The sequence below is a fragment of the Thunnus albacares genome, chromosome 19 (genome assembly GCF_914725855.1).
Source record: "Thunnus albacares chromosome 19, fThuAlb1.1, whole genome shotgun sequence".
In the NCBI taxonomy this organism is placed as follows: Eukaryota; Metazoa; Chordata; class Actinopteri; order Scombriformes; family Scombridae; genus Thunnus; species Thunnus albacares.
Window position 1 is genome coordinate 7134337 of NC_058124.1, and position 13606 is coordinate 7147942.

General features: G+C 41.1%; 1 long non-coding RNA gene across 1 annotated transcript in view; it reads left to right on the forward strand.

Annotated features, from left to right (window-relative positions):
- Positions 1–457: 457 nt before the first annotated feature.
- LOC122969498 overlaps positions 458–13606 on the forward strand; it is a 52033-nt gene continuing 38884 nt past the window's right edge. Inside the window, exon 1 of the long non-coding RNA XR_006399033.1 lies at positions 458–670. This is a non-coding gene — a long non-coding RNA (uncharacterized LOC122969498). The remainder of the gene's footprint in view (positions 671–13606) is intronic.

Consider the following 13606-nt stretch of genomic DNA (forward strand, 5'->3'; position numbering starts at 1 on the left):
CGCGCAGACTTCTCTTTTAATTTGACATGGTTCACCGTTTTGGCATGCGCTCGCTGCCTCTCCAAGTGTGTGTGTGAGTGTAACAAAGTGCACATGTGTGTTAGTGCCCGTGTGTGTGGATATGTACATATGGACTTTGGTTGTGTGTGCATCTTTGTGTGTGTGTGTGTGTGTGTGTGTGTGTGTGTGTTTGGGTGAGTGACAGCTCTGACCTTTTCAATATGCCTGTTAAACCTGAGCTCTTGTCCCAGTGCAGACGTGCTTGTGTCAACTCCAGCACTCCTACATGAAGGTCAAACTCTCTCCTGTTGGAGTATGGGCACGCACACACACACACACAGACTCACACACACACACACACACTTACATACATAGTGTTTCCTGTCATGTTGTTCCCCTCTCCTCTATAAATAATGCGCTCTCTGCCACCGCTAGCATGTCCAGGCAATTACCACATCATACTGATGCGTCTACTCTGCTCCCCACCAGGCAATAATTGCAGATTTAGTCATTCTCATTCTTTTCTTTTTTCCCTTTTTCTTCCTTTTCCCTTTTGGTGGTGGCAGTTTTCTAGTCTTGTTACCGTGGTCACCATCACGGCTGTTGCCATCGGTTGGATCCCCGGCAGGCTGTAGTTTTGATTGGTGGGATTACTGTGCTCATTAGGGAGGTAAATGTATGTTGTCTGACGGATAAAGTGATAAGTTCTTTGAATCTCTGTTGCTGACAAGACTAAATGAGAATTTGTTTATATGAATTATGCGGTCTGAATTATGTTGTAGTAATTAATTAAACAGCCATTAAAAATAAAATGATAATCTTAATAAAACTTACTGTAGAAATCATTTTTAATCAGATGGTTGGGTGGTATTCTATATTATATATGACAAAAGCAACATTGTCTGTCTATCTAAAACCTGTTATCACTTTTTCCTTTGAGCAATAGAGCTCTATTGTCTAAAGTCTATTAAAAACACATCAGTGAGTCACACTGTTGCTCTTGGTGACATGAACATGGGCACTGTAGTTTGTTTTGAGACAATACACTGTCCTGCTACAGTAGAACACCAAATGTATATTAATACGCCGCTGTAAAAAGTCCCCAACGAAAGCACTATTTACTCTTGTTTGAGTAACGTTTGCTTAAAACTACAGTGCTCCGCTGTTTTAGGAAAATACTGAGTCTAAAATATGTGTGACCTGTTTTTAAAGGAATACTTTTTATTCGCGTTCTTGCCAAGAGTAAGTTCCCATGTCTGGACGGTAAATATGAGGTTACAGCCAGCAGCTGGTTAGTTTAGCTTAGCATGAAGACTGGAAACAGGCGGAAACAGCGAGCCTGGCTCGGTCTGAAGGTAACAAAAGCTGCCTACCAGAGCCTCTAAAGCTCGTTAATTAACACGTTACACATCTTGTTTGAATTAATTCATAAAAAGACTAAACGTAACTGGCAGCTTTCTGGTGACAGCACTCATTAGTTTTGGACTTCTCAATAGATTTGTTGACAGTAAGGAAAATATAAAATAACACCAGCCTTATCCTTTTTATAGAAAATAATAATAATATGGCATTGGGAATAAAAGAGGGCAAATACATTCCATTCAAAACATGGTGTAAAAAACACACATGTGACTCAGAGTGAAACAGGTGCGAGGTGAAAACTTTACAAAGCAGTACATCTTCACAAACGATATAAAAGACATGCAGCATAGCTTGAGTTCTGCTCTCTGAACCATATCTGTGGACCAGAGTGATAGATAAATTATAAAAGGTGTGAGAGAGTAGGTGTGTGTATGTGTGTATTCTTTGTGCTTGTGCTTCTGTGAACGTGTCTGTGAATGTATCTGTGACCATTTCAGACACTATATATTGTATGAAGGTAGCGGTGTGTGTGTGAGGGTCAGTGTGACTGTGTTTGTTTGTGTGCGGCCTTTGAACATATTTATATGCTGGTGCTTACATGTACTTGTTTACATCCATTCTACCTATAGGTTTGCTTGTGCAGCTTTGTATTAGTGCCTGCGTGTATGTGTGTGTGTGTGTGTGTGTAAGCATCTCCCCTGTGCGATCATCACACAGGGGAGATGCTTACAGTCCATTTGTCTGCGAGCACACTGACCATTAGCTGGCCACCATACATAATGTATAGCAGTGACCTTTCTGCACACTGCACCCTTAGGCCTATAAGCCATTGTTTGGTGTTGTATTGATTTTTTACCCCCCTCATAGATGGAGACGGTGATTTGAGGGGAGAGAGACTGAGTGCCGCTGTGTCTGGTGAAAGGAGAGGGGAGGGCAAAAGCAATGGAGTGTAAAGAATGGAAAAGGCTCGGTGTTGAGAAGGACACAGACGGCGGCGCATACCTGTAGCCTCTTTTTCAGCGGAGTGACTGCTCGGAGGCCAGATCCCTTATGAAAGACAGGGTCACGTTCAATAGTGTTGAATGTTGTGGACCATATAAGTGCCACCTATACACAGCCCATTAGACAGAGTGGTGAATGCGAGGCTGCATGATAAACAATTTAAGTAGAGTCCCTGAAAGATTCTCAACATTCATTAGGCTTGACTCGGTGGAGAAAAGGCACTCGGTGGGGGAAAGGTGGAGGGCGTCAGGGCTTCCATCTGCACTCCTGCCCTATAATCTTCCAGACTGTTCTTTATATCGCGCCTTCTCCAGCTGACAACTAAAGTGGAGATACACCGAGGAGGAAAATGGGCTGAGAAAAACGTTTTGGTGTCCTACAGTGATGGATCCTCAGGCTGCCTGCCAGATAAAAGAGGAGAGGGGGAAGAGGCTGATTTGAATTCAGCATAATTTCTCGTCACCCAGAAGGCCAGCGCTTGATCTGTAGGAGGACTGGAACAGCGATTGGGCCTGTTGCTCTGACACTCGCCCACAAAGCTAAAAATATTACACTGATTAGTCAGTCATCATCAACAGTTATGTCAGGCTCTGTCTTAACAGGGTGATACCATGATATTTCATAATATTAGTATACTTCATAATATTGCATAACAGCAGCCTGTAACTAAGCGTAATTTGCGATGGTGTTAAAAAAAGTCACTTCTGTTGCTGTAATTAACTTTTTTGATTTACTTAATGTGCTTCTTTAAGTTGGTTACTTAACTACATTATTGTTTTTGGGCCACTTGTGGGCAACAAACTAAACATAACTTAACAATAACTTAATATATCACCGTATAAAGTTGTTATGGCAAACATGTCAGCAAACAGTTGGCTATTTACACATCCAACAGCAACGTTAGCATTTATGTAGTGACTGACTCTCCTTTTAGCTCTGTTTTGGTCTCCACCAACTCCTGAGTGGAAATATCTAACTCTTTAACTCATTTTGTCTACTCTGCTGTTTGGTGTTCAGCAGGTAGTTTTTTTTTTTGTTTTGTTTTTTGCTGAACACAACTTCCTGCTGCAACTGGAAGCAACATTAGTGAGAACTGCAACACGATGTCTACAAAGACTGTGTAGCAAAAGTAGCACATACGGACGAAAACAGAAAGTGTAAAACTACACTTCTGGTCGCCTCCTATGTAGACAAGCCGGACAAGTAAATCAAAATGGTGAAGCTGTGGGCCATAAAAACCAAAACAATGAAAACATTTTATAGAGCTGAGGGAAATTGCAGAGTCGGGTGATAATTATCTGTGGGTTTATCACTCCGAGTGACTCCTTTCATTACAGGTAGTAATTTTTTTCCCCCATTGTTAATATAGAAATATTTATTAGTGCAGCTTTAATTAGATTTTCATATCAGTACTTCCAGGCTGACTTGCCTTGTAACCTGGAAACTTAAAATCTCATGGTGCCACATCTCACTCCAGAATAACCTTGAAGAAGTGTTAAGAAGAGTTTAATTTAAGTATTTAACTCACAGACTGGTAACACATGATTAACAGACAACAAAGTGAGATTCCTCTATATATACAATGTTCCACTATAGACCCCCCCCCCAACCAAACTACCAGTGGTACAGCAGGGATCACATCAGTCAAACTGCTAAAAAAAAAACCCGACAAACATACTCCCTGAAAGGTATTAAGGAGCGTGATAGTTTTGATTCATAAATATACTTGTAGTAAATGCAACGGCTATTAAAGCCATTTTGATTGAGAGAGAGAAATGCGGCGCTGTGATTCCGACACTAATGCAGCGCTGATCACTCGGTTAACAGAGGGGAGAAAGAGAGGGAGAGACGGAGCGTGCTGAGGGTAGAAATAAGTGGCATCCAGCAGAGCTTTCTAATTCCTCCAGGAGATTGACACCTGAATGTGCTTTCATGCAGCAAACCGCTGGGTGGCAACACCCCGCCACCCCCTCACGCCACCCCCAGCATGAGCTTTCTCCTGTTTCCATTTTTCTCCTGCATCCATTTCTCCCTCGTAGAATCTCCTCATTACCTGATGCTGCATAAAATATCCATCTTAATGACACACTTAGTCAGTTATCGGGTTTAAAAATGTTTATTTGGTAAACAGCATGTTCACGCTTTGCCTGAAGTGCGTTTGAATGTATCGCAAGTAGATTCGTGAGCTCATTAAAAGCAAAGAGAAACTTGCAGGGTGAGTCAGAAAATCACATTTGAGTTAATGGTATGTCGTAAATTATTCAGTTTGCATCATAAAGTATTCAAGCATCTAATTTTTTCAGATTATGTTTATTAGATCATGATGTGATTATGATAATTATAAGACAATCACAGTGTGGTTATAATGCACTTTTTATATCCTTTTAGAGGAGAATGCAGTGAAGAAAACTGTCACTCTAGTATTCATTCAAGAAAAAAATTCACAAGTTGATTTGCATTGGAACTAAGTGGAACTGTGTCATCTTGTTGTCACATTTGTTGAAAGAGAATGAATATTTGCACATTTCTATCACGCGCTGCCTACCTGTCAGTCCCCTCTTTATTGTTTCATCATCTTCCTCGCACGTAATATTTTTGATCACTCCTGTTGTGTCCTGCTATTTTCCCGCTTCGTTCTCATTCATCTTACGTCTCCATTGAAGGTGGACGAGGAGGGAGGGGAGAGGAGAGGAGAGGGGAGGGAGGGTCTGGGGACAGAAGAGCTTCACAGCAGGCCTCCGTTCCATTTATCAACATCAGGATTTCAATCGCAGCGCGACACCTTAAAAGCCAACTCAGAAACCTCTCTGCTCCCCTCGCGAACAAAAAGCAAAAAGAAACCCAACTTAAATGCAAAACCGTACCTTTCCTTTTCACGCTGAGCTCACCTTTTCACCAATAGGTACTTTTCGGCACGCAACTACATGAGGTTATTTTCCTTTCAAAAGAGATGGCAGATAAAAATAAATGAGAAGAGCATTTACCGAACCTCCCTCAGCGGCCTTGAGGCTTTGCTATTTGTGTAAAAAGGCTTCTTTAGAAAACATTTATTAATTGTATTCACTCTTTTTGTCTCTATCTCAGCTCTGGCTTTCATGGTGTGCTGTGGCGTTTCACCATGACAAGCTGAATCAAGGCTAAGGCACTAAACACCTCTGTATGACATCTATTCATCCGCCTCTGAGAAGCAGTTTACCCGTGATATTCTTCAGCTCTGTGAAGGGTTGGCAGATAAAAACAGCCAAGGGTTTCCGTTGACCTTCCTTGATACATAAAGTACCATTGTGTGTGTGTTTGTGTGTGTGTATGCATGTTGTCATTACTGGGTCCCTTCCACATTTAGCCCTCCATATGGCTTATGTAGATAGCTTTCTTTGGGTCGTGTCTTGGCTCGGCTTTAATTAGTGGATTTGCTGCTAATAGATGGAGCTAATTAACAGGGATTGGGGCTCCTGCACGTTTGCCGCCGTTCCTATTTGTGTGTGTGTGTGTGCGCGCACGCTCATGTGTGCAGGCTGACATGTTTCTGTCTACTCGACGATGGAGACAACGGATGCTGTCACCTTGGTAACCGTGTAAAATGGATTCCAGGGGTGGAATCAGCCCGAGCCAATTAGACATAGACATGCTATGGAGATGGCAGGGCGCACACAGATGCACACACAGATGCACGCACTTTCTCTGTCTCTCTCTTGTACACACACACACACACACACCTACACACACACACACACACACACACACACGTGTAGGCAGTCAGACAGCGTCTTGCCCCAGGCAGTGTGGATATGACCATCATAATCACATCATCCCCCCCGATAACAATAACTCTGCTCAGGGATGCAAATAATCTGTGCGTCCACATATCTTATTATTGCAATCAATAATAACGAAGCACCCCGACACACACACACACACACACACATACACACATACACAAAAATAACACCCCTGTCACCCTAATGAGAAAGTATAGCCCATTACCATGCTCTGTGTGTTGTTGTGTGTGTGTGTATTTGTGTGTGTGTGTGTGTGTGTGTGTGTGTGTGTGTTTGAGCAGCTGTGTCCCCCTTCTTTAAAAAGCGAGGAGATCAAAACGGAGCAAAGGGCTCACGGGGCATAAAAACTAATTTACTTTTTTTTTTTTTTTTTTTAAAAGTAATTCTGCCAGCTGAGTGTCTCGTTTTTTCTCCCCCCCCGTCATCAAGTAGCCCCACTCTTCATCAAAAGCACAGTGATTGAGAAACAGGCCAAATGTACGGGGAAAGAATGAACACATGCTCGGTTTTGATTCGCCGTCCGCGTTTTTTTTTTTTTTCCCCAAAAGCAAACCGGTGACCCATATGCATTCCCGTTGCTCTTAGCCGGTCCTGATGAAATGGCCACAATATTACTGCTGACTTTGTGATAACACTGTGTTACTTATGTCACACATACACACTCTCAGTGTGGGTGTGGACGAGTGGGTGGGGTATAGGTCGACGCACTTGCAAGTGTCGATAAGTGACTGTAAGTGTGTTTGTTGGATGTATGTGTGTGTGTGTGTGTGTGTGTGTGTGTACGCTGATAAGTGTTGATACGTGAGTGCGTGTGGATGATTGCTGATTTGTGGCAGGGTGTCTATTGTTAATGAAATCCTTTGTGCTGCTCTGATTGGCTCATCAATCAAACAGCAGTTCGCATATTACCCATAACCCCTTTCTGCTCTCTCCAGGTGGCGGATTACAATGTGACACATGCACATGTACACACACACACGGACATAAACACGTGAAGAAAGGACCAAATGTCGTCATACACACACACACACACACACAAGCACATATACACATGCACAATCATACACACACAGTTTCATTTACAAGGCTCTCTCACACAGGCCCACAAAAAGGCAAACTTGCTCACATATACTATGTCTCTCTCTCTATCTCTCTCTCTCTCTCTCTCACACACACACACACACACACACACACACACACACTTACAACACACACACACACACGCATCTTTGCATTTACACATACTGTACATAAACACCCTGCAGCGTCGCTAAAAGCTTTACGTCAGTAGTTTTCCCAATGTCGCTGTCATCTCGATATCCATCCACAGAATGAAGGAGACAATGAGACAGTGAATGCATCATCTGCATTAATTTCTGCTTGATTCAAAGTGTCGTGGCTAAAGAGGGCAAAAGGAGGGGTGACGGGGGGGGGGGGGTGGAGGAGGAGAGGTAGCTAGACAGGGGAAATGAGGGGGTGCAGGGTGTCGGGGGGGGGTATGTGAGGAAGAGGGAGAGGCCTTAGGGGACACCTCGCTGCGGCTCGCCCTGGGGCTGAAGAGAAAGACACACACACACACACACACACTCACATTTCCGCCGAGATTACTAACAGCAGACACACACGAGTGCACATAATCACATTCACACATATGCACGCTCATGCAGAAAAGCCGCCCTGTGCTCGACGCAGACATAACGAGGTAAACGTCCCAAACAATGGTTATGAAATCAAATGAGGCTAGAACAGAGATACAGTAGTGTATGTGCATATGCAGTATGTGTATGTAGTATAATAGGCCTGGAGGCTGATAGACATAACAATTACAACCATGTTCCCTTCAGATTTTCTTCAGGACTGTCAAATCAGTGAAATTTAGTTTCAAAGAAGTGCTGACAAACATATACACAGTGTTGGAAAGTAACAAAGTACATTTACTATTGTACAACACTGTACTCAAGAACAATTGTGAGGTACAATTGTGAGGTACTTATACTTTACATCAGTATTTTCATTTTCTGCTACTTTGTACTTGTACCCCACTGCATTTAGGGAAATATTCTATGTTACACTAAACTACATTTATCTGACAGCTGGATTTACTGGTTTTAAAATTTAACATACAAAACATATAATCAGTATATAAAATATGATGTATTGTAACAGATTAAACTTCCTGTAGTGCTACTTTTGCATAGTCAAAATCCAACTAACTTGAAATCAAAAAGCCACTGATGCACCATGAGAAAGAAGACCGTTGTCCATAAAAGTTTTTTTTTTTGTATTTTACTTGTTTTGTTTTGTTTTTCAAATCCTGGGCAAGGAAGCAAAGAACAAAGAAAGTGTGTCCTGCCACCACTGGTTGATTAATCGATTAGTCAATCGACAGAAAATTAATCAGCAACTATGTTGATAATTGATTAATCATTTTAATTCATTTTTTTTTAGCAAAAATGCCAACCATTGATGGCTTCAGATTCTCAAATTTGAGAATTTGCTGCTTTTTCTCGTCTTATATTACAGTAAATTGAATATCTTTGAATTTTGAATTGTTGGTTGGACACAGTAAGTCATCTGATGACATTACTTTGGACTATAGGAAACTGTGATAGACATTTTTCACTCTTTTTTGTGTGTTATAGACTAAAACAATTAATCAAAAAAATAATCAGAAGATTTGTCGATGATGAAAACATTAGTTGCTCTAAATCAAACACAGAACAAATTATAAATAGTTCCTACACTACCCAACATTGTATTAAGTAGTTCAAATCAACTCCTCCTCAACCAGCTACAACATCAAAATGCTGCTGACAGCCTAATGCATCAGTCAAATAATCCATATATTTCACTTTAGTATAAGAAATACTTTTACTTTTGATACTTAAAGTACATTTTTCAGATAATACTGGCATTCTTGTACTTTTTAACTTGTAACATGTGACAAGAATCTTTACAGTGTGATATCTCTGAGTATTTCCACAGGTGCATATATATAAGGAATTATGTCCACATACTGTACACCTACTTGTCAAAGTTCAGTGTTCAGTGGATGAAGAAAGGAGAAACAGGAGGAGGTGGAATGTATTTCATTACTGGTGTTGCATTTGATGGACACTGGAAGTGAAATTGAAAGTTTTAAATGACTGGAGGGACAGAAGGGATCGTTCAAAAGGATTTGATGGGGTTATCGGTTTGAATTTTCATGTACATCCACTGATATGTGATGTAACAACTACGAAAAAGCATCATGTCTTCCAAGAAAGTAAGGAAAAGTGAGAAAAGTGATTTTTAGGCATGAAATATCGTGTATTAGAATACATGAATAACATGATGGGGTGAAAAATGAATTTTCACTTCATTTTCTCTTTGACTCGCCTATAGCAGGAAGCAGACGGGTGTTCTTCCTTCCCCCCCTCCTGTCCTCCCCTCTTGTCCAACCTCTTGTTCCACATCTCCTCTTTTTCGTCTCAACAGCCTGTCAGCTCTGGGACACAGTTATGACTCATCTGTCTGTCACATTGAAGATCCCAGACAAACAGACAGTCAGAGAGTCCTTCCTTATCTCCAGAGAGTGAATCACAATTTGGTGTTGGAGGCCTCGTCCAAAATCAGGCAATCTGTGCTGTCTGCACCCCTAGTCCCTCGGCAGTTGGCAGTTAGCTTGATTACATATTCTTTACTGTAGAACTGATCAATATGATGCTGATTGGCAGTGGGACGACATTTTCTTGAACTGATTCCAATACAGCAAAACAGTTTTTATAAACTTTACTGAAAAACATAATAATAATCCACATATTCCTATAAAGAATTTATGTTTTTAATGATGGTGTAAACACAGTATTCTTCCCACGCAAACAAAAATAAATGTCTGCCAGAGATACTGAAAATGTAAGATATTTTATAGATTTCTGGCAGGAACATCATCAGAAAAGATATTAAAGTTGAACTGAAATCGACATGTTTGCTAAGAAAGAGCTGTTGAGATGCAACCCCTGAATTGGTATTCTGTACCAGACGTGAACTTTTGGTTCCGACTCATGACGCCGGTAGTGTTATTCAAGCAATACCTGTGTGGGCGGGCACTAAAAATATCACTTCACATCCAACAGCCACACAGATAGTCCTCCCTGCGTTTCTCTGTGATTCTTCTGTACATTACCTTATATCATGGTTCAAAGTTTTGATAGTCTGGTCATTTGCCGTCGCATGTGGACCAATGAAAGACAGACACGACTCAGTGCCAATAACTCAGCAAGTGTTGAAATAATATGAACAAAAAGTCTGGTTGGAATCACTGCTAATGTTAACAAGCTAGGCTAACTAGCTACCACTTGTGGAGTAAAAAGTATCAAGCTAGCATTTATTTAGCCTAGCATTCCTCTTTCCTTAACAGCCCTGACGAGTTCTCCTAAATGTTGAATGTTGTTAAGGGACAAGACATCTTAAATCTCTTACAGTACATAACAACGCTATGAGGGCTTGTTGACACAACGTTCATAGGATGTACAGTTTGGAGTTCTCCAATTAGTAGCGCACAACGGAAGTTGACAATGCGTCTCTTGGCAATTACAGCTCTCTGTTGTCAGTCAACTGCTGCCATGAGAAACGCCCACTCAGATGCTTGTGACTGACACGGTTTCCACAAATATGTCAAAAAATAGTTTAGCCCTCATTTCAAAAATGGAAAATATACACAATATACTGTAGTACCGTTATAGTTAAAAAATGTTCTTACATAAATGGAGGAACATTCAAATTTCTGTTCAACTTTTAGAGATTATTTGACATCAGCAATCCAATAAAAAAAATACCAGTACTATATGCATGAACTGTGGCTCATATGACTTACCATCTATTCACATACAGTATATATGTGGTACATTTGTCCCCATGTAAAATGATGCAAATGGTATTTTTTAGTCACCACCACAGCACGAGGTTCATACTCTCTAAATGAAAGGCAAGCACTGCTCTTGACACTGGCCAAAGCCCACAGCAGTTCAGGTTGAACTATTACGCATAATTTACCTCTTCTACTCTCTGGGATTTGACTTGGTGGTTTTATGTGGCATCTCTGGAAAAAACACATCTCCCATGATCCTTTGCCAAAGTGGCACAGTGACGAATGACAGCTGTCAGGGGTCAGTCTAAAACCTAACCTTTTGAAGCGGTGTTGTGAAAATAAAAAGCGCATGTACATTTTTTGCACATGTGTGAATCTGTGCGTAGGTGTGTGTGTGTGTGTGTGTGTACTGCGCTTGCATGTGTGTATGTATATGTGTGTGTGTGTGTCTAAGACGGCCTACCGCGAGCCCTGTGAGGTTTTCCAGCCCACGCTGAGCCGACTCTGGTTGGACCGGAGAGGCTCAGTGTGACCTGCCAAAACACACAGCAGCCACACCAACAGTGAACTCTGTATGATCGGAGACGAAGGGATGGAGGGATAGAGAGATTAGGAAGAGAAGAGAAGGAGGGAGAGGTGGAAAGTGAGGTATGAAAGAAACAGGAGAGGATGGGAAGAGTGAGGACAGGAGGATGGAGCAATGAGGGAGGGAGGGCAGAGGAAATTCATCATGGTCACAAAACTGTGCACACACACTCAGCTGTGACGTGTGTATGAGTGTGTGTGTGTGTGTGTATTCTCAGTAATGACAGAGTGACTGATGTAGTTCTGGTCTCAATGGGTAGATACCCTGTACTTAAGAACCCATTTAAGCTTGTAAAACCACTCACCCATAAAACTTTAGACTCTGAATGTGTGTGTGTGCATGGGTAGTACGAGAGTGTCACTATTTGTCTGCTGATTGCGAGAGCGTGCGCGGGTCTTTGTGTCTTTGCTTATTAACTTTGATTGCAAGGGCGAGTGGCGGACGTTTGTCGAACAAAAACAACAGGTTGGCTGTGCCGTGAACTTTGCAATTCGTGGGAGGTGAGAGAGGGAGCGAGGTGATAGAGAAGTGGAAAACATAAAAAAAGACAGAAGGAGACTAAAAGAGGGGAGGAGGCGGTAAATGAGTGCCTTTCAGTGTTGCGGAGGGGTAGATGAGCAGGGATGCTGACAGCTCCAAGAGTCCGACAGCTAAATGGCTCACTCAAGACAGAAGAGTTGATAGAGGGAGAATAGCAGGAGCAGGGGAAAAAGCAGAGAAACAAAGCGTGGAGCAACATGTGAAGTCAGCCGTATAACGGAGTCTGTCACCAACTAGAGTGACTCTAATTGTGTTTGTTTGTCTAAGTGCATTAACATATTTTTGTTAAAGATGTGATGACAGCAACTTTATTATTCCTCAAAGGTTGTCAGTTGAACAGTGGAAATGAACTTTTAGATAAAGATGTCAATGGTGACATTGCTGCTGACCATTTTCCAAAGCAAATCATAGATGTTTAGATTGAATTCTTACCTTTAAGTGAGCCATTGATTGCTGTTGCCACAGTTGTTTGGAGTATTCAGAGATGCCCTGAGACTGGAGACTGTGGAGTTGTCTACCAAACATTGACCTTTAAATCCCAGAACTGGCCATCACCGTTGCTCATTTGTTTGCCTGTTGGTTATAATTATAATTTAATGTCAACTAACAATTATTTTCATTATCATCATTTATTAATCTCTATTTGTTTTCACGATTCATTGATTAATCGTTTGGTAAGAAATGCCAAGCTGACACCTTCATACTACTTGTTTTGACTGAACAACAGTCCAAACCCCAAAGGTATTTAGGTTTAGTTATGCATTTGGTGAAAAATGCTGAAAATCATCACATTTGAAAAGCTGGAACAAGCAAATGTTTTGTATTTTTGCTTGAAAAAATGACTTAAACGATGAATTGATTATAAAAAATTGAAAATTAAAATGTATCAAAAATTAGAAGCATCCTTGATACCACTTTCAAACATCTTCATCAAACAGCTCACTGAGTTGTCTCTGCTTGAACCTTTCCTCCAAACAATAGTTAAAACTGATCAGCTGATCAAATTGCAGGGGAATTTATATTTGCACTTCTTTAAAGCTCTAACTGTGACAAATACATCGAATTTCCAATAGCTCTTTCACATGTTTCACATTAAAAGCCTCTTGCTTGTGAAGCAGCAGCAGGAAATATTACCTAAAGGACAGGTTCACATTTTTTTCAAATCTATATTAATAGACCTATATAGACCACATGTATGTTCAAATCATAGACTGTAAAAAAATAATGGACGTGGCCACTGTGACATCACCCATTGGTTTGTGGACTCTTGTTTTGAAGCCTCGAGTTTGGCATTTTGACCATCACCATCTTGGATTTTTGGAGTCAGAAGTGACCATATTTGGATGAGAGGGTGGAGCTAACCCTAACGCTAGCAACCTTGGTTAGCACTGTGCATTTACAGTCTATGGTTAACTGTGATAATGCTAATTTTCGCTAGCGAAAAACAGGCATAAAACCATTAAAACAAAATGTACTTACCAGAAAAAC